Source organism: Sminthopsis crassicaudata, chromosome 5, assembly GCF_048593235.1.
Source record: "Sminthopsis crassicaudata isolate SCR6 chromosome 5, ASM4859323v1, whole genome shotgun sequence".
NCBI lineage: Eukaryota > Metazoa > Chordata > Mammalia > Dasyuromorphia > Dasyuridae > Sminthopsis > Sminthopsis crassicaudata.
The window spans coordinates 266,621,736-266,641,787 of record NC_133621.1 but is presented as its reverse complement, the minus strand read 5'-3'; the positions used below and the strand labels follow the sequence as shown (position 1 = coordinate 266,641,787).

The 20,052-nt window shown below is 34.7% G+C and overlaps 1 long non-coding RNA gene across 1 annotated transcript; it reads right to left on the bottom strand.

Annotated features, from left to right (window-relative positions):
• Positions 1-15,878: 15,878 nt before the first annotated feature.
• On the bottom strand, positions 15,879-18,342 carry LOC141543030 (uncharacterized). Its single transcript, XR_012482304.1, has 2 exons — positions 17,642-18,342; positions 15,879-16,849 (listed from the first exon to the last, which is right to left on the bottom strand). It is a non-coding gene; the product is annotated as an uncharacterized LOC141543030 (long non-coding RNA).
• Between the last annotated feature and the right edge of the window lie 1,710 nt (positions 18,343-20,052).

The window sequence follows — 20,052 nt, the reverse complement described above, 5'->3', positions numbered from 1 at the left end:
TGGGCTCTTTAGAACTCAATAATGTCAATGTTTATGTGTCACATATTTCAGTCAGTCCTCCAATCCCTGGGGTTGAAGGAAAACAGGTAGCTATCCTGCTAAGCTTATTGGTTTGTTGAGCCTCATGGGGAGCATGAGAAGGGCACTTTCATGTAGTATATTCCCTGGGTACGATTACCAGAATTTTGTAGATGAGAAACACATTATTTTCTCTGGTTCTGCAATTGCACATATCACCTTGGTGACATTGTAATTAATCTAAATTTATTTGTTTTTTCAGTCAAGGCTATTACCTTAGAATCTTCTTAGAATGATAAAAAGGAATCACATTTCTTTGCAAATTCCTTTTAAGATCTATTGTTGCTTTAGGCCTAACATAATTTAAGAAGGATTTGTTGATATTCAGTGAATTTGCTTGGTATCTAATCACTGTAGTAAGAACTGGACAGAAAAGATGTATAAGAAAGAAAGAATAAAGTGGTAAATGTGGATTATTCAAGCTTTATAAAAGCTAGTAATGTAATTTTTGTGCTTTCTTCTTTCAAACTTACCTTTGTTTTAAATGTCTTAATGTGCTTCAATAATCATTTTAGGAAAAATTTTATAGCTGTAAGATAAGGATAATGATGTGTTTTCTTGAAACTTACAATTAAAAACAATTTAATCTTAATTTTAAGTTAGTATTTAACTTGAAAGATTTTTAATTCTATACTTTGCTAAACTGATACTTTATAGAAATATGCTGAAGGGCTTAAGCAAAAACTGGATGCAATATCTTCAAGAAATAGCCATGAATGAAGTTTTCAAGAAGAAGGTATGAAAAACTTGAAACAGAAATATGTCAGACCAGATTTTAAGCATCATTTAGAAATACCTAAATACAGTCAAGTAGAACAATATGACCACATATTAAAGATCAAGGGAAGGAAGGAAGAGACTGAAGAATTAAAAAGTCAATCCATTCTTAAAGGTTAATTTATCATTTTTATATTTTTAAAATATTTCCATGTAAATATAGCTTAATGATTTTTCCCTCTTGTGTAAATCCAGAATCTTTTTTTCTTAGAATTTTCCCCCTCTACCTTATAGTCTCCATAAGCTTGATATCATTATTAAAAAAAAGAAGAATAGTATATATTGCCTACTGATGTGAATTCTGAAAATAGATTATTCTCTTCCCTTGTCAGGAAATGTTAAATTACACATCCTGGATACTTTGTTTCCCATCTAGTTTTATAACCATAATTAAGGCAACAACAATGTGCTCAGATTACTCTAATTTAAGATAGCAATAGGAGCACAATCTCTCCTAGATTGTCTTTGCTACTATGTTCAAGGCATTCTCCATACATCAGTATCTCCTTGCTCCTGCCTTTATTTTCCCTTTTCCCCTGAGATGGTGTGAACCTGAATCCTTTCCTGAACTAAACCACAAGTGAGGTACTCTCTACCTCATAGCCATCTTTCCTTTATTGGTTCCTTCCTCCTGCTTAATTGTGATTGCTAATAAGAAACTAATCTTTCCCTTTGTTAATTAATGTAATAAATAGCATAACCTTGGAAACTATGATAAATATCTAGTCATGATTATTCCATGTAATGAAACAAATTTTTATTTTCATATAATAAATTTTACAACTCTTTTCTCTCCCAAATCTAATTCTATTTATCACTCCAGGTGCCTATTTTACACCTTTGAAATCATAAGCAAAAATAACCATATATAGTATCAAGTTTTTTTTTTAATAATTGGTATAATATTAAAAATAGAGGGAGTTGTTTTAACTTTTGTTTGTTTTTCAACCAAAATTTTAATTGGAAGAAAACATTTTGAAAGCTTTTGGAGGTATTTTTTTTCAAAAGTATATTTTATGTTTTTATAATAATCTAAGGAGACCAAGTTCAAGGACAAGAACTAGTGAATCCAATAGAAATGGAGCTTTTTTTTCCAGTTCAGATGTAATTCAACTGATCTTGTTCATGACTCCTTTCAAAGTGAGAATCTATTTTTAGGAATTTAGAATTGCTCTTTGAATCAATGACTGAAATTAAAATGAAGGCTAACCGAATATGGCAACAAAAGTTTTATAATTTTCAGGATAGAGTCAAGGATTTTTATTAACTTTGTTCTTGGTTTCCCATTTGGTTTAGATTCAAGAACTGAATTCTGTGAAAGAAAAATCTTATATATCAAGAGCTTAAGGCAGAACTAGAGAGATACAAAAAATAATTTTCTCAAAAATACAGGTACACCTAAATACAGACTGGAAGAAAAAAGTATATAAATTTAGATTGCTTTTGAAGATTTCCATTTGGAATATAACAGAGCTTTAATAATCACATTTATGACCTTAATGGGAAATGTGGTTTAATTGTGAAGTAATATATACATATACATATATATATATATATACATGCATATATGTGCATATATACATGTATATATATATATATATATATATATATGTATGTATAAAATGTCAACTAAGTACAGTCAGAGGACCTGGATTCAAATCTTTTCTCTGATGCTTGCAATTGTATGACCTTGGACAAATCACTGAATCTCCTGGTGCCTTTGTTTATATATGTTTAAAATCAGGATGTTTGATTATGGGGCTTTTAAGATGCCTTTTTAGTCCTCAATCCAATGAAAATGATCCAATGAAATTATTAATTTTTAATTGTGTTTCATTTATATGCCTTATTATTTCTTTTCACTATTTGAGGCAGCTCTTCCAGGAAGAAGTTAGAAAATTGTAAATTAGAAAAACATTATGATTTCACCAAATGACAAGAATAAAAATTTTATAGTATTTTGGGAAATGTATTAACAGGATCATAGCAATAAATGAGACATTGTAACTACTCTTGTCCCAATAGTGAGAGAACATCTTGGTGATATTGGTGGTTTTATGGACTGTATCCATTTGAGAGCCTGAGGACTTGTTTTTTTTTAAACCCTGAGTGATTTGGATGCTACCTGATACCCTCAAAACCTAGTAATTTCACACAAATTTATAGAAAAGTGTTTTTAGTGGTGTCTTTGAAATTAGATTACTATAGAAATCTAGGATTTGCAAGTATCTTTTGTGGGGGGTTTTTTGGTTTGTTTTGTTTAGGCTTGGTTTGGTTTTGGTTTGTTTTTTGAGTTTCCCCAGGACTTTCTGGAAAACAAAAACAAAACCAAAAACAAACAAATTTTTCTTCACTTAATTTCTTTATACTATTTGTTAGGAAAAGACCTTAATGGAAATAATTATGTAAAAAAAATGTATATCATATACTTTTATTGTTTTAAGAGTGAAGAAACTATTCAGGGACAAATCATAGTTATGATAGTATTAACAAAAAAAAAATCACTAACCAATAACAAAAATTGTTAGCCATTTATGTGCTTTGAAATGTTCACAGAACTAATGAGAGAGTACCTATTGCAGACTAATGAATGAAAAACTGAAACAGTAAAATTTCAATTAGATTTCCTACAAATCCCTTTCTGGAGCCAATGAATAACAAATTTCTTGATACTTCTATGGTGGTTCTTAGAAGAAATTCAATATATTTTATTGGAAAAACAGTCTTCAGAAAATTATAGGGAAGCCTGCTTTTCAAGGGTTTGTCATTTTGATTTTTTTCTTTCTCTTTATATTAAAGAAATAATGTGAAATACTCAATTTAGTGAAATTTCATGCTTATTTATTTTTGTGATTTATTTTTTAAAAAGATGATTTTTCTATTCATAATGCTTTAAATTTTTGTTTTTTGTTAAAGTTTAAAGGCTATGGTTTAAAGTTTTTTTTTAATCCACAAGTATTAGTCATTTTACTTCATGATAATTTAAAAGTGAAAAGGTATGTAGTAAACATTTCTTAATGTTCTTTTTGACTTTGTAACTTGTAACAAGTTAGTCAAAAATTTGATTGTATTTAAAGTATCCTCCATATTAATGCTTTCTTTTCTTTTCTTTTCTTTTTTTCTTTTTTTTGGGTGGGGGCATAATCATTGTTTATTCCAATGATACAAAGCTGATGGGAACAAAACTCCTGTAGTTTACACAATTAAAAAATGAGGAAGAATGGACTTGGGAAAACCAGTTTGATATTTTTTTCAATGGTTCCATAATTTAGTATCTTCAAATCATTTTCTTTATACATATTTATTGACTTATGATAGCTTATTGAATGTAATTTTGTTTTCATTTAATACCAGTGCCATTTAATTAAACACACTTGTGTATGTACCTAACTTTATCATATTCCTTGTGTCTTTATTTCTTCATGGATTTTTAAAATGCTATCCCCTTCTTGTTGGTATTTGCCAAAAAAGGATTACTGCAAGGGCACAAACACACACACACACACACACACACACACACACACATACACACAGAGAGAAATGCATATACATATATGTGTATTGTAAGAAAAATATTAATTTTTCATTTTGGCTCTTATATGTTAAATTTCCTATTGAATTCAGGTTTGTTTGAGATAAAATCCTGAAAATATTAGTTTGGATGATACAAAGGAACTAGGGAAGGAAGCAGAGAAATAAAATGATTGTGAGACTCAGTGATGAAAAATGAGTAAGAAAAAACAAGGCAAAGAGTGAAGAGTGAGGATCACAGGAAATCCTAGAGTGCTGTCTCAAAGGCCTGGAAGGGCAGAAGAGTTAAATATATTTAAATAGTCTAAGGTATAGGAATTGTATTTAATAGTATTGTGTGTGTGTGTGTGTGTGTGTGTGTGTGTGTGTGTGTGTGCAAAAGAGTGAAAGTGAGCAGTAAAGATGAGAGAGGAATAATATTAGTGAAATAAAGACTATATTCTTTCAAAAAAGGAATAATTCAAATAAGTTGTTGAATGTAACAATTATTATATGGAATATAAATGATTGAAATCTAGTTTAAAGATAAAGAAGTTATCAAATGGATTAAAAATACTACTCATCAAGATTTTGCTCACAGGAAGTATACCTAAAACAAAAAGTTATTAAAAAATTAATATATAAACCTCTTTGGAACCACTTCCAAATAGTGAAATAACCAAAGGATTTGAGTTTTTTTAGAAACTAAAGGAAGATTTGAATCAGGTCTTCCCATGTCTGCATTCTCAATAACTTAATCATTCTCTCTCTCATAATCTGACTTAATACCTTACAATTGTTAAGTCCAATAAAATTACTTTTTTTGGATGTGTTGAATACAGAGGCCTGCATAAAAATGTCAGTGGCATAAATACGTAGCAAATATAATACATGCATACAAGTCAAGAAGAAAAAACACAGGGTTTATGCCATACTTTGTAACGTTTGGGATATGAACCAAGCCTACCTATTAACTTGTCCTTTAAAATTCAGAGATTTATTTTGAAAAAAATATCTGCTTCATAACAAATTGTTCAGGAACAACATAGCTTGCCAGCTTATAGCATAGTCCCAGACACTTTGTAAAGACAATTCATCAAAAATTTTTGTCACAGGAAACATAAGTGGACTTCCTGGGAAGCAGGAAGAAAGGAATGACAGGCAATTGACTAAAACTCCAGAGCTAAAAAAACAACTACAATCTGCTTACAAGACTACCTGAGGCAGATAAGAGCTTAGAAAGTATTGTCCCAAGTCAAGACTGTGTGGCACAATCCAATAACCTTGCCTAGGACTGCACAGCACCTCCCATAGATTGGGGATAGAACAATTAGGGCAAGTCATCTTCCTAGAATTTCAACTGTTACCATCATTAGGTATAAAAACAATTCATAAGGCCTAGAAATACTGATAATAATAATAGAGATTGGAGTATGGTAGGCTTCCAAACATGGTATTAGAAATTCAATAGTGTAAGATGATAGGTGAATTTTGGGGGCATTGCATCTCCATGTTTGGCTGCAAAACTGGAAGAGGATGCCCCTTTGAAAAAAAAATACTCACAAAGAGTGAAGACTGCACACAGTTCACCCATATGTGGGCACTATAAGCTGAGATGGGACACCCTCTTTCTCTCTTTTTACCCTGTGGCTCTGACAAATGGCTAGAGTGTTTCTCCTCTGTTTTATTTGGCCTTATCTGTTTTCATGGCAGAAGTGATTGAATCCCCAAAGGAGTTAGGATTTTAAACCATAAGAAATATGGGATATTAAAGCCAGCCAGCTAGCCCAACAGAAAAGTCAGAAAAGTCCAAAAAACCACATGCCTCGTGCTCAAATCAAATGTGGAGTTTATATTTGGACTTGGAATTGTGCCTTGTAAGAAATTATGTAAATGATGAACCTAATCTTCTTCCCTTTACAATGGTCTGAGGGGGTATAAAAGAAAGACGAGTCTACCCACATGTTCTGGAGTAAATGTGTATATTTTTTGTTATAATTTTGAAGTAAATATTTCTTTGTAAAAATTGATCCAAATAATTATAACCAAATCAAATGAAGTACAGGAAACTTGTCTATACAATGGAGGGAATACCATCTGTGGGGATCAAAGCAATTTTCAAAGAATCTGGAAACCCCCTACAAATCTTCTTTTATTCATTTTATAACTATAATTAATTTTTTACAGTACATAGGCATGGGTAATTAATATTTTTTACACGATTATCCCTTCTATACACTTTTCTAAATTTTCCCCTCCCTCCCTCTACTCCCTTCCCTAGATGACGGGCTATCCCATACTTATTAAATGTGTTACAATATATCCTTAATACAATATATGTGTGCAAAACCAAATTTCTTGTTGCTCAGTAAGAATTGGATTCTGAAGGTATAAGTAACCTGTGTAGAAATAAAATAGTGCAAACGTTTTACATTCAATTCCCACTGTTCCTTCTCTGGGTGTAGCAGTTTCTGTCCATCATTGATCAACTGGAAGTGAGTTGGATCTACTTTATCTTGAAGATATCCACTTCCAACAGAATACATCTTCATACAGTATTGTTGTTGAAGTGTATAGTGATCTTCTGATTCTGCTCATTTCACTCAGCATCATTCATGTAAGTCTGTTCAAACCTCTCTGTATTCATCCTGCTGGCCATTTCTTACAGAGGAATAATATTCTATAACATTTAACATTCAACATTCATATTGTACCCAGAGAGATACATACAGAGTAAAGGTAAAAGGTTGGAGCAGAATCTATTATGCTTCAGGTAAAGCCAAAAAAGCAGGCTTTGCCCTCCTTATCTCAGCAAGCAAAAGCAGAAGCTAATCTAATTAGATCTAATATCTCTAAAAGAGATCTAATATCTCTAAAAGAGATAAGGAAGGAAACTATATCCTGCTAAAAGGTAGCATAAACAATGAAGACATACCAATACTAAACATATATGCACCAAGTAGTATAGCATCTAACTTTCTAAAGGAAAAGTTAAGAGAGTTGCAAGAAGAAATAGCCAGTAAAACTATAATAGTGGGAGATCTCAAACTGGCACTCTAAGATTTAGACAAATCAAACCACAAAACAAATAAGAAAGAAATTAAAAAAGTGAATAGAACATGAGAAAAACTAGATATGATAGACCTTTGGAGAAAACTGAATGGTGATAGAAAGGAATATACTTTCTTCTCAGCAATTCATGGAACCTATACAAAAATTGACCATATGTTAGGACATAAAGATCTCAAAATTAAATACAGGAAGGCAGAAATAGTAAATGCCTTCTTCTCAGATCACAATGCAATAAAAACTACATTCAGTAAAAAGTTAGGGGTAAATAGAACAAAAAGTAATTGGAAAATAAACAATCTCATCTTAAAGAATGACTGGGTGAAACAGCAAATTATAGAAACAATTAATAATTTTACCCAAGATAATGACAACGATGAGACATCATACCAAAATTTGTGGGATGCAGCTAAAGTGGTAATTCAGGGAAATTTTATATATCTAGAGGCTTATTTGAACAAAATAGAGAAAGAGAAGATTAATGAATTGGGCCTGCAACTTAAAAAACTGGAGAAAGACCAAATTAAAACCCCCAAACAAAAATCAAACTTGAAATACAAAAATTAAAAGGAGAAATCAATAATATTGAAAGTAAAAAAAATTATTGAATTAATAAATAAAACCAAGAGTTGGTTTTATGAAAAAGCCAATAAAATAAATAAACCTTTGGTAAATCTAATCAGAAAAAGGAAAGAGGAAAATCAAATTGTTAGTCTTACAAATGAAAAGGGGGATCTTTCCACCAATGAAGAGGAAATTAGAGAAATAATAAGGAATTACTTTGCCTAACTTTATGCCAATAAATTTGATAACTTAAGTGAAATGGATGACTTCCTCTAAAAATATAGGCTTCCTAGATTAACGGAGGAGGAGATAAATTACTTAAATAGTCCCATTTCAGAAAAAGAAATAGAACAAGCTATTAATCAACTACCCAGTTAAAAATCCCCAGGGCCAGATGGATTTACATGTGATTTCTACCAAACATTTAAAGAGCAATTAGCCCCAATGTTATATAAACTATTTGAAAAAATAGGGGATGAAGGAGTCCTACCAAACTCCTTTTATGACACAGACATGGTACTGATACCTAAACCAGGTAAATTGAAAACTGAGAAAGAAAACTATAGACTAATTTCCTTAATGAATATTGATGCTAAAATCTTAAATAAGATATTAGCAAAAAGAATTCAGAAAATCATCCCCAGGATAATACACTATGATCAAGTAGGATTTATACCAGGAATGCAGGGCTGGCTTAATATTAGGAAAACTATTAGTATAATTGACCATATTAATAATCAAATTAATAAAAACCACATGATCATTTCAGTGGATGCAGAAAAAGCATTTGACAAAATCCAACATCCATTCCTACGAAAAATGCTTGAGAGTATAGGAATAAATGGACTATTCCTTAGAATAATCGGGAGCATATATTTACGACCATCTGTAAGCATAATATGCAATGGAGTTAAACTGGAACCTTTCCCAGTAAGATCAGGATTGAAACAAGGTTGCCCACTATCACCATTACTATTCAATATAGTACTAGAAATGCTAGCCTCGGCAATAAGAGCCGAGAAAGAGATTCAAGGAATTAGAGTAGGAAATGAGGAAATCAAACTATCACTCTTTGCAGATGACATGATGGTATACTTAGAGAACCCCAAAGACTCTGCTAAAAAGCTATTAGAAATAATTCAGAATTTTACCAAAGTGGCAGGATACAAAATAAATCCACATAAATCCTCAGCAATATTATATATCACCAACAAAATGCAACAGCAAGAGATACAAAGAGGAATTCCATTCCAAACAAATGTTAAGAGTATAAAATATTTGGGAATATATCTACCAAAGAAAAGTCAGGAATTATGTGAGCAAAATTACGAAACACTTGCCACAAAAATAAAGTCAGATTTAAATAATTGGAAAGACATTCAATGCTCTTGGATAGGCCAATCAAATATAATAAAGATGACAATACTCCCCAAACTAATCTATTTATTTGATGCTATACCAACCAGACTCCCAAGAAACTATTTTAATGACCTAGAAAAAATAACAACAAAATTCATATGGAAGAATAAAAGGTCGAGAATTGCAAGGGAACTAATGAAAAAAGTCAGATGAAGGTGGTCTAGGTGTACCTGATCTAAAGGTATATTATATAACAGCAGTCACCAAAACCATTTGGTATTAGCTAAAAAATAGACCAGTCGATCAGTGGAACAGATTAGATACAAAGGACAAAAAAGGGTACATCTATAGCAATCTAGTCCTTGACAAACCCAAAGATACCAACATTAGGGATAAAAATTTGAAAAAAAAAACTGTTGGGCAAACTGGAAATTAGTATGGCAGAAATTAGATATGGATCCACACTTAACACCATATACCAAGATAAGATCAAAATGGGTCCATGATTTAGGCATAAAGAGTGAGATAATAAATAGATTAGAGGAATAGAGGATAGTCTACCTCTCAGACCTGTGGAGGAGGAAGGAATTTATGACCAGAGGAGAACTAGAGATCATTATTGATCACAAAATAGAAGATTTTGATTACATCACCTAAAAAGTTTCTGTACAAACAATACTAATGCAAACAAGGTTAGAAGGGAAGTAACAAATTGGGAAACTATTTTTACAGTTAAAGGTTCTGATAAAGGTCTCATTTCCAAAATATATAGAGAACTGACCCTAATTTATAAGAAATCAAACCATTATCCAACTGATTAATGGTCAAAGGATATGAACAGACAATTCTCAGATGAAGAAATTGAAATTATATCCACTCATATGGAAGAGTGTTCCAAATCACTACTGATCAGAGAAATGCAAATTAAGACAACTCTGAGATACCACTACACTCCTGTCAGATTGGCTAAGATGACAGGAACAAATAATGATGAATATTGGAGGGGATGTGGGAAAACTGGGACACTAATACATTGTTGGTGGAGTTTTGAAAGAATCTAACCATTCTGGAGAGCAATTTGGAATTATGCCCAAAAATTTATCAAAATGTGCATACCCTTTGACCCAGCAGTGCTGCTATTGGGCTTATATCCCAAAGAAATACTAAAGAGGGGAAAGGCACCTGTATGTGCCAAAATGTTTGTGGCAGCTCTTTTTCGTAGTGGCTAGAAACTGATAAATGAATGGATGTCCGTCAGTTGGAGAATGGTTGGGTAAATTATGGTATATGAATGTTATAGAATATTATTGCTCTGTAAGAAATGACCAGCAGGATGAATACAGAGAGGTTTGGACAGACTTACATGAATGATGCTGAGTGAAATGAATAGAACCCGAAGATCGCTGTACACTTCAATGCTGTATGAAGATGTATTCTGATGGAATTTGATATCTTCAACATAAAGAAGATCCAACTCACTTCCAGTTGATCAATGATGGACAGAAACAACTACAGCCAGAGAAGGAACACTGGGAAGTGAATGTAAATTGTTAGCACTACTGTCTATCTACCCAGGTTACTTATACCTTCGGAATCTAATACTTAACACGCAATAAGAAAATTGGATTTACACACATATATTGTATCTAGGTTATACTGTAACACATGTAAAATGTATGGGATTGCCTGTCATCTAGGGGAGGGAGTAGAAGGAGGGAGGCGATAATTTGGAAAAATGAGTACAAGGGATAATGTTATAAAAAAATATTACTCATGCATATATACTGTCAAAAATTTATAACTATAAAAAAAGAAAAAAGGGAGATTGGTCTATAGTTTTCTTTCTCTGTTTTCAACCTACCTTGTTTAGGTATCAGTATTATTTCTGTGTCATAAAGGGAGTTTGGTAGGACTCCTTCATCCCCTATTTTTTCAAATAGTTTATATACCATTGGGGCTAATTGTTCTTTAAATGTTTAGTAGAATTCACATGTAAATCCATCTGGTCCTGGGGATTTTTAACTGGGGAGTTGATTAATAGCTTGTTCTATTTCTTTTTCTGAAATGGGACTATTTAAGCAATTTATTTCCTCCTCTGTTAATCTAGCAAGCCTGTATTTTTGGAGTAGTCATCCATTTCACTTCAGTTATCAAATTTATTGGCATAAAGTTGGGCAAAGTAACTCATTATTTTTCAAATTCCCTCTTCATTTGTGGAAAGATCCTCCTTTTCATTTTTATGATGAACAATTTGATTTTCCTCTTTCCTTTTTCTGATCAGATTTACCAAAGTTTTATCTATTTTATTGGCTTTTTCCTAAAACCAACTCTTAGATGTCGAATTGAGTTTTGAAATGAATTATTTTGCTTTGTGGAATTTTTTTTCTCTTTAACTATTTTTTTTTAGTGAGTTATTTTCTTTTTCCAATTCACAAATCCTACAAATTTTTATCTTTTCCAATTCAGAAATCCTACTTTCCCGTGATTTTTTAACCTTTTCCAATTCACAAATTTTATTCCCATGCACTTCCTGTGATTTCTTTATCTTTTCCAACTCAAATTTCAGGATATTGTTGCTCTCTATCATAGCTTTTCTTTCCTTTCCCCAGTCTCCTAATTCTCTTAATGTTTTAATAGTCTCTTCTAGGAGAGAGTTAAGTGATGGGGGGCAGGTATTGTTCCCCTTTAGGGTATTATCTGGAGACTGTCTGCTGTTAGCTTTCTTGGGGTTGGATACCCGCTCTTACTCTGTATAGAAGGTGTCAATCATTCTCTTCAATTTCTTACTCATTGTTAAAACTCTGTGGGGTCTTCCCTTTGGGTAGGAAATTTACTAGCTTCCTTGTAGAACAGAAATAGCGTGGATTACAGCAATTTTGTGCCCAGGCTAAGAGAGAGCTCTGGGGGAGATTTTCCCCCTGCCCTCCCCCTCTGGAAATGACTCTGAGGTGGTTAACATGGCTGTGCTTTGAGGAGTGCCCAGTGAAGAGCCCTGCTGTATGGCCTAGCGGCTGCCCTGAGGCTAGAGACTGAACAGTGAAATAGTCACAACCCCAGGCCAAAGCCTGGGAAGGGTCTGTGGATATTAGCAGCTGACCAGCAACACAGACCGGAAGTTTCTGCTGGGGAAGCAGTGTCATTGCTGCAGGAGTTTCACTGCTGTGATAGTTCTGCCCCCTCAGGCTGAGCCCCGAACTGTGTAGATTAGAGGCTGCCCCGCTGTGCAAGTTCTCAACTGCCTCAAGGAGAAGCATATGGCGCACAGCTTTGCCAGATCAGTGTTGGTCACTTCTGGTATGGGGTTTGGACCTTTTTTTGTTTGTTTGTTTGTTTTTTTAAGTTGCTTTCATTTCTCTTCTGATCTGCTATTTTACAAGCACAGTAGAGCTATTAGCCTAGGCTAGAGACTTCTGTCTCAGTATCTATTCTAACCCCATAAGTTTTCCCAGCCCGTTTGGCACAATGTGCTAGCCTTTAGTCTAACACTCTCTGTGCTGGTCCTTTTTTTTTTTTTTTTTCCTCTCCTCTGGACCAACCTTTTCTGACAAAACTCCAGATTCTCTTCGGCTGGTAAGTTGTGCTTTTAATCTTTGTGATTTTTTTATCCAGCATTATTTTGGAGGCTGAGTTAGCTAATTGGTATTGAGTGTAGTAGGGAGCTTAGAAATTCACGTGTATATTCTCTGCCATCTTGGCTCCGATCTTCTTACAAATCTTCTTAAGAGTAATAGAAAACTCTAGGGGAGGGCTAAAATGAAAGACATTTTGTTTGCAAGCAGTGGACATCAGGATAACTAGTGTTACAAGTCTATAAAATCAGCCTACTTAAGATCAGGAAGTAGATTCACTAAGTATCCTAAGAGAAAGAGGAGTAATAGTAACACCTGCGTGCTAGGGAACATAGCCACAAGAGTGCTAGAGAACAGAATAACAAGAGTCTGCATTAATTTTGTGACCTTTCATTGTGTACCTTGCACACAATTCCTCATTTGTGTAAGCAAAAATTCTGTGCAAAAACAAGTCTTGTTCAAATCTGGCCCTTGTGGTCTGTGGTCTGTGATCTGTGGCTTTTGGTCAGCACTCTCTTGGGAATGGATGTTGAGGCCTCAGGTGTATGTTCTGCTTGGCTGACTACACATCCGGGATATACCCTGTAGACACATCAGGACAGGCATTGATCACATACCAAATCGAGATAGCTCCCACCGTCTCAGGAGTTGGGCTCCTGGATACAATAAGCTATACACATACTTGTTGCTGGGGCACGTTGGCAAGGGCAGATGAAAGGGGTATAAGAACAGGACAGCAGAGGGAAAGAGAGGAGAGGAAGGAGAGGTAAGATAATGTAACCACTCAATAAAGCTTCTCTAAATGCATAAATGGTGTCTGTCTACTCTGTAATATCCGGAAACATCCAAAGTTTGTAGATGCGACAATAACTGTGGGTAAGTGCTCAGACCACTGGTGTCAGCAGTTCTGCACTAGCTGAGGACCCCAACACATTTGGTTAGAAGTTGGTAAACAAAGTGTCTACTTTGAATGTAATTATGTATTTGATATATCCCAAGTGATTCTTAAGGTACTGAAAATCTTAGCTCCAGAAAATAATGGAGCAAATAATGGAGCACAAAGATGCTAAGACCCAGGATCACAGAGATTTTAGAAATTGTTACTAAATCTCTAATGAGATCACAGATTTTGAAAGACTGTCCTGAAGGATAAAGAATCCTTAGGGCCAATGGCAAAGCAATCAATCTAATCTTACCTTGTTTATTCATTCTCATATCCAGTCATAATGAACTTTGTTTTTTCTCCCCAAGTGTTCTATTGCATCCCCTGAACTTACCCTCTCTGCTGATGAACAGCAGAGTTTTTTTTTCCGCTGAAAAAAACAAACAAAGAAACAAAAAAAAAAAAAAAAAAAAAAAACAGGTTATTCACTAAAAGTTTCCTTTTCTCCTATTTTTATCTCACATAACTCAGATATCTTCCACTATCTCCTTTTCTATTTGGGTCAAAAGGCAAGTCCATCTCCTTAACAAGAGCTATCACTTTACAATGATCTACTTGATCTACTTTTCTTCTTCAAAAGATTTCATCCTCTATCATGTATCATTTCCACTATTTCCAAATCTATATTCCCTTTTTGCAAACATCGCTATGTTACCCCATCTTTTAAAAGCCCTCATTGATCAGATTACTTCTAAAGCTGTCACCTTTTTAAAGCCCTTTCTCAAGTCATGGAAAAAGCCATCTATGCTCATCAGCTCTGCTTCTTCTCTTCTCAATGTCAGGTTAAGCCCCTCTAACCTGACTTCAAATTATTCAATTTATTTATTATTCAATGTAACTGCTCCTCCAAAGTTACTAGGAATCTCAAAATTACCAAATTAACTGACTTCTTAGACATTACCTATAATCCTCCCAATTATTTTGTCTACAATTACTTTAAATGAAATTTATCTCTTGATGCTGTAATTGTCAGTAATATATAGAAATGCTGATGGTTTGTGCAGGTTTATTTTATACACTGCAACTTTGTAAAACTGTTATTTCAAGGAAGTTTTTGGATAATTTTCTAGTATTCTAGTATATCATGTCATCTGCAAGGATTTGTAGTCTCCTTATTGCCTATTCTAATTCCTTTCATTTTTCTTTTCTTACTGCTAAAGCCAATATTTCTAGTGCAATACTGAATCATAATGGTGATAAGAGGCATTCTTGTTTCCCCACTGATCTTATTGGGAATGTGTCCAGGTTCTCTCCATTGCAAATGATGCTGTCTGTTGGTTTTAGATAGATAATGCTTATATTTTCAAAAAAATTCCCTTTATCCCGATTCTCTGTTTTTAGTAGGAATAGGTACTGTATTTTGTCAAAAGCTTTTAATGTATCTACTGAAATTATCATATGATTTCTGTTGCTTTTGTTATTGATATGATGGAATATAGCTATAGTTTTCCTGATATTGAATCAGGCCTGCATTCCTGGTATAAATCCCACTTACTCATAATGTATTATCCTGCTGTGAGGATTGAAAATCCTATCCAAAAATGACTTCTCAGAGACCTCTCAAAGTAAAAAGCAGAAGTTATTTAACAAATTCTCATGAGAATGAGCAATTCCACCGTGAGTAGGGAAAGAAAGCAAGCTCAAGGTAGAAGGGCTAAAGGACTAAGGGAACATATACAGTTTTTATAGGATTAATTGCAAAAGGATTACATCATGGGTTTGGGGAACATTAAGAGATAGGTGCCCCCCTCCTTCCCCACCAGTTAATTGAATGTCATCATATATCTCAAAAACTAAACAATTAGTAGCCTAAATAAACATCGATAGCCTGGACAGACATAAATGTCATAAAAAAATCTAAGCAATTAGTAGCCTAAACATTGAATTTAACATTGCTGTAAGTTCTTCACAATATCCTTACTTCATACTTGCTCCCCACAGCTCCCCACTCCTAATATGTAAGTGATTTTTATCACATGCTCTATTAAGAACTTACACATTGCTCAAAGTCAGTTAACAAGCTCATACATTGTTTATCAAGTTCACTATCAGATTTATCCCCTTCTAACACTCTCCAGCCTCTTTTCTGGAGAATCATCATTTTAACAGCACCCTCTGGATGCAATAATTTTGAAAGAGATCGGTGGACTATTTTGGTTATTAGTGTAATCATACAGGGTAAACATAATGGTAACAAAATAATATCACTGATAGCAATTAGTCCATACCATAAAAGTTGTTTTCACCAGCTACCATCAAATCAAGACCACCAGCTATTAGAACTTTGGATACAGCGAATTACTGATCCATCATAACAAGTTATACTAGTTTGATTCCATCTATTCACATACCTACTGTAGTCTATGATAGCTCCCTTCTCTGACCTGCAAGTAAATGTCCATGTACACTTACTTTCTCCCATCCATGGCCCTGTACCAGTCTGATGTAGGCAATATCTCCCTAAACTGTACTAGTCAGGGTCCAGTGATGCTTTTACTACACAGCTCTCGAGGTACCAATACAAAGGGTGTACCCACATAAAAGCATATATGCATATACAAGGCACAGTCTCCAACCCTTTGGGTTTGGTTCATACCCAATTCTCCTTACTAGTATATAATACCCCTAATTCCTAACAATACAGTTCAATAAATTGTAATATCTAGTACAAACAAGAAAAGTTCCAAGACAGTTCCCCAAATGAGACAAGTCAAAAAGATTTTACATGCACAATTAATCAGTCTTTGCTCAGCTGCACTTTTAATGTTCCTGGATCAGTCTCTACTGCTCACTTCTTTAGCAAATCCATGGGACCTTTGACTCGAATGTGATGTGCCCAACCTATCTTTTTGGTGCGTGTTGCTGTATCTGAAGTCAACAGGATCTGGAACGGTCCTTTCCAGCTCAGGGTCAGCTTGTCCTCCTTCCATGTCTGAACCAGGACGCTGGTCTCCAAGCTGGAACTTATGCACTGTGAATCCTAAGGGAGGAGTCTGAACAATAAGCCCTTTTAGGTGTAAAGTTTTTAGATGTTGCAATAAAGACATGACATATTTTCCTAAAAACAAATCCTTGGTCTCAAACATTGCATCCAAGGAGGAATTTTGAATCCCTTTTAGATAAGGGTGACCATACAATAACTCATAAGGTGATAATCCCACATCCCTTCGGGGTTTTGTTCTAATTCTTAATAAGGCAAGGGGAAGGTACCTGGTCCAGGGCAATTGTGTCTCTAACTCCAATTTAGTCAGTTGCTGTTTAATTTCCTTATCCATCCTTTCCACTTTACCTGATGAGGGCAGATGCCATGGGGTATATAAGTCCCATGATTGGGCCACAGATTGGAGGATCTTAGTCATGAAATGTGTGCCTTGGTCTGAATCTACCTGCTCCACCATCCTATACCCCGGAATGATATGCTCAAGGAGTACTTTTACAAACTGCTGAGGCAGTTGCCCATGTAAGGGGAAAGGCCTCCACCCATGAGGTCAGATGGTCCACTACGACCAGCAGATATCTGAGACACCCCACTGATGGCAGCTTGGTAAAGTCCACCTGTATGCTTTTGGAAAGGCCTGATACTAGGGGGCCTTCCTCCTTTTTGGACTTGTCATTGGGCCGCCCTATTCATACTCTGACAAACAGGACACCCACTGACCAATTGCCTGCTATTATGTACAAACCAGTGCCACAAACTTAGCACTATATCACACAGGCCTTGGAAACCCCAATGACTGCCCTGATGTAAATGTTCGGAGTACATGTCTCATACCTGCTGTGATCGGTACCTCTCTGCCGTCAGGGAGGAGCCAGTGCCCTCTTTATCCTCCTGAGCGCCAAGGCTTTGGGTTTCCTGCTTCCCTTCTGCGATAAAGGAAGGTGGAAGCATTGGAGGCAGAAATGCCAGAATTAGCACCATCATCTCCTCTGTACTTACAGATTCCTCTTCTCCAGGCCGTTTTGCCTCCTCATCTGCAAAGCAGTTTCTCCTTATCTCAAATGAATGTCCTCCTTGGTGCCCCTGCACATGAATCACTGCAATGTTCTTAGGCAATATAAGATTAGTCAAAATTTCAGTGACCAATGCCCTGTGTGCCAATCCCTTTCCTTTACTGTTTCCATTCTTTCCCTCAAGTAATTTCAGGATCTAATTTCTTTTTTCCCTTCATTCATACAATGACCTAAATATTTTACCTCACATTTCACAAATTACAATGTTTCTTAAGAAATTCTCAGATCCTGTGCTCTTAAATAACTTAACAAACTGATAGTAACTTGGACAAGGCCACTCTTTTTCTTCCCTGCCACAAGAAGATCATCTACATATTGTAAGACTTTTAACAATAAGAAATTAATTCCAGAATGATCACACAATTCTTACATACTCAAGTGGATGTTCCATAAATTGAATATTATATCAATCATTTTGCTTTTTTTAAATACCAAATACACAGAAAAATCATAAACTACATATTGTCCATAACAAAAACATTTTCAAAAGGACAAAGGCAAAAGCTACTATCCTTGGAGTCCCTCTAAATAATTGACATCAATATAGTGAATTAAAACTCTATTTTCACAGAAAAGAATCTGAAAAGTTTTTAAAAACATCAATTAAACTCTTTTTTAAAATAGCCCTTTCAGATTATATATCACATTTTTGATCGTATTCATTAAACACAAAGCCATTATGTATTTTACAAACAAATATTCACTCAATTAACATGTTGTATGAGTAACCAGATCAGTTTGCTTTCTTCAGCCAAAAATGGCTGCAGCTTTCCACTGCTGTTCTCCTCCTGCAAAAATACATCCCGTCTCACAGTCATCTCTCCATGACTCCCTTTCCAACAAGTTCCTTCTTTTCCCCACTGATTTCTTCTTGAAATCATTTGCTCCAACTAATCAATCTTCTTAAATCACCTTCCTTCTCCTGTCCCATCTCTGTCTCTCTCCTCCCAATGCTTACTTACTTAAACCTTCTTCGACATACTTTAAACACTTCCAAACTAATAACTCTTCTGACTAGATGCTTCATTTAAACTATTAATTACTTTTGTAAATCAATCTCTTTTGTCCCTTTTCTTTAATCACCTTTTTTTTTTAATTTAAACTTCAAGATTCATAACCCATAATGATAACAAATTACCCAATGTTTCAGAAGCAAACCAAATAGTTTTTCTTTTCTTTCTTTTTTTTTTCTTCTGCCTTCTTCTGCTTCAAGGCCACTAGTAAGAAGCTTCCCAGGTAGTATTAAGCAGATAAGATTGTATTGCCATTACTCCTCTTTAGCGGACTTTGAAAATCTGCTTTTCAGAGAAAACTCTCCCACCAGTTTAAAATAGCCAAGTTCCATTTACTTACAAATTAGTACATCAGATTAAAAAGATTTAAAATCATGAACAAATTTTCAAATAATCAATTTCCAAACTTCTTAACATTATTCTTACAACTTAACAGGGCTTTTAAATCAGCCAAACAGACTAGGGGCTTTTCCCAGGATCCCTGCCCCTGGAGAGAATGTTTCACCTTGAACATTCTTCCCTCCCAGAATCCAAACGGAGTTTCTCTAAACTTCCAAGCCCATTTAGTGCATCTCTCTGCCTTCCCAGAGAATGCCTAGATATTGCATGATTTAAGACCAATGCATTCTGAGCCACTCTGAAAGAATTACTACTCTGACTGAATCCCAACTCCCGGCAATTCAGCCTGCTATTTTATTTCTCTAAGCCTGCAACACAGAGGCTGAACACTTTATCTTTTATGAACTTGCTAACTTTTAACACGGGATAAAAACAATATAAAGCACAAACATACATACACAGACACAAGTAGAGCTCTTATTTTCATCTTTTACATTTCTTTTAATACCTAGCTACCGTCCTGACAAATTCTTTTGACTGCTTCTATCCCATTTTCCCAACTTGGTCTCAAACCACATTGTCAGCAAAGACCAATTGTCTTGCTTCAGTGGTCACTCCAGAGAGAATCATCTTAGGAAATCCTTCCCTTGGGGTCAGAGAAACAGTCCGAACAAAGCAATTTTGAGGAGGGCTAATCCCTCGGGTCTCCCTTGACCCAGCCAATAGACCCCCAGATTTCTAAGCTCACCTGGAGAAACACGTGTTTGCTTAGACCACCGCCGGCTCCTCAGGACTCTATTTCTCCTTTTTATCTTCAATT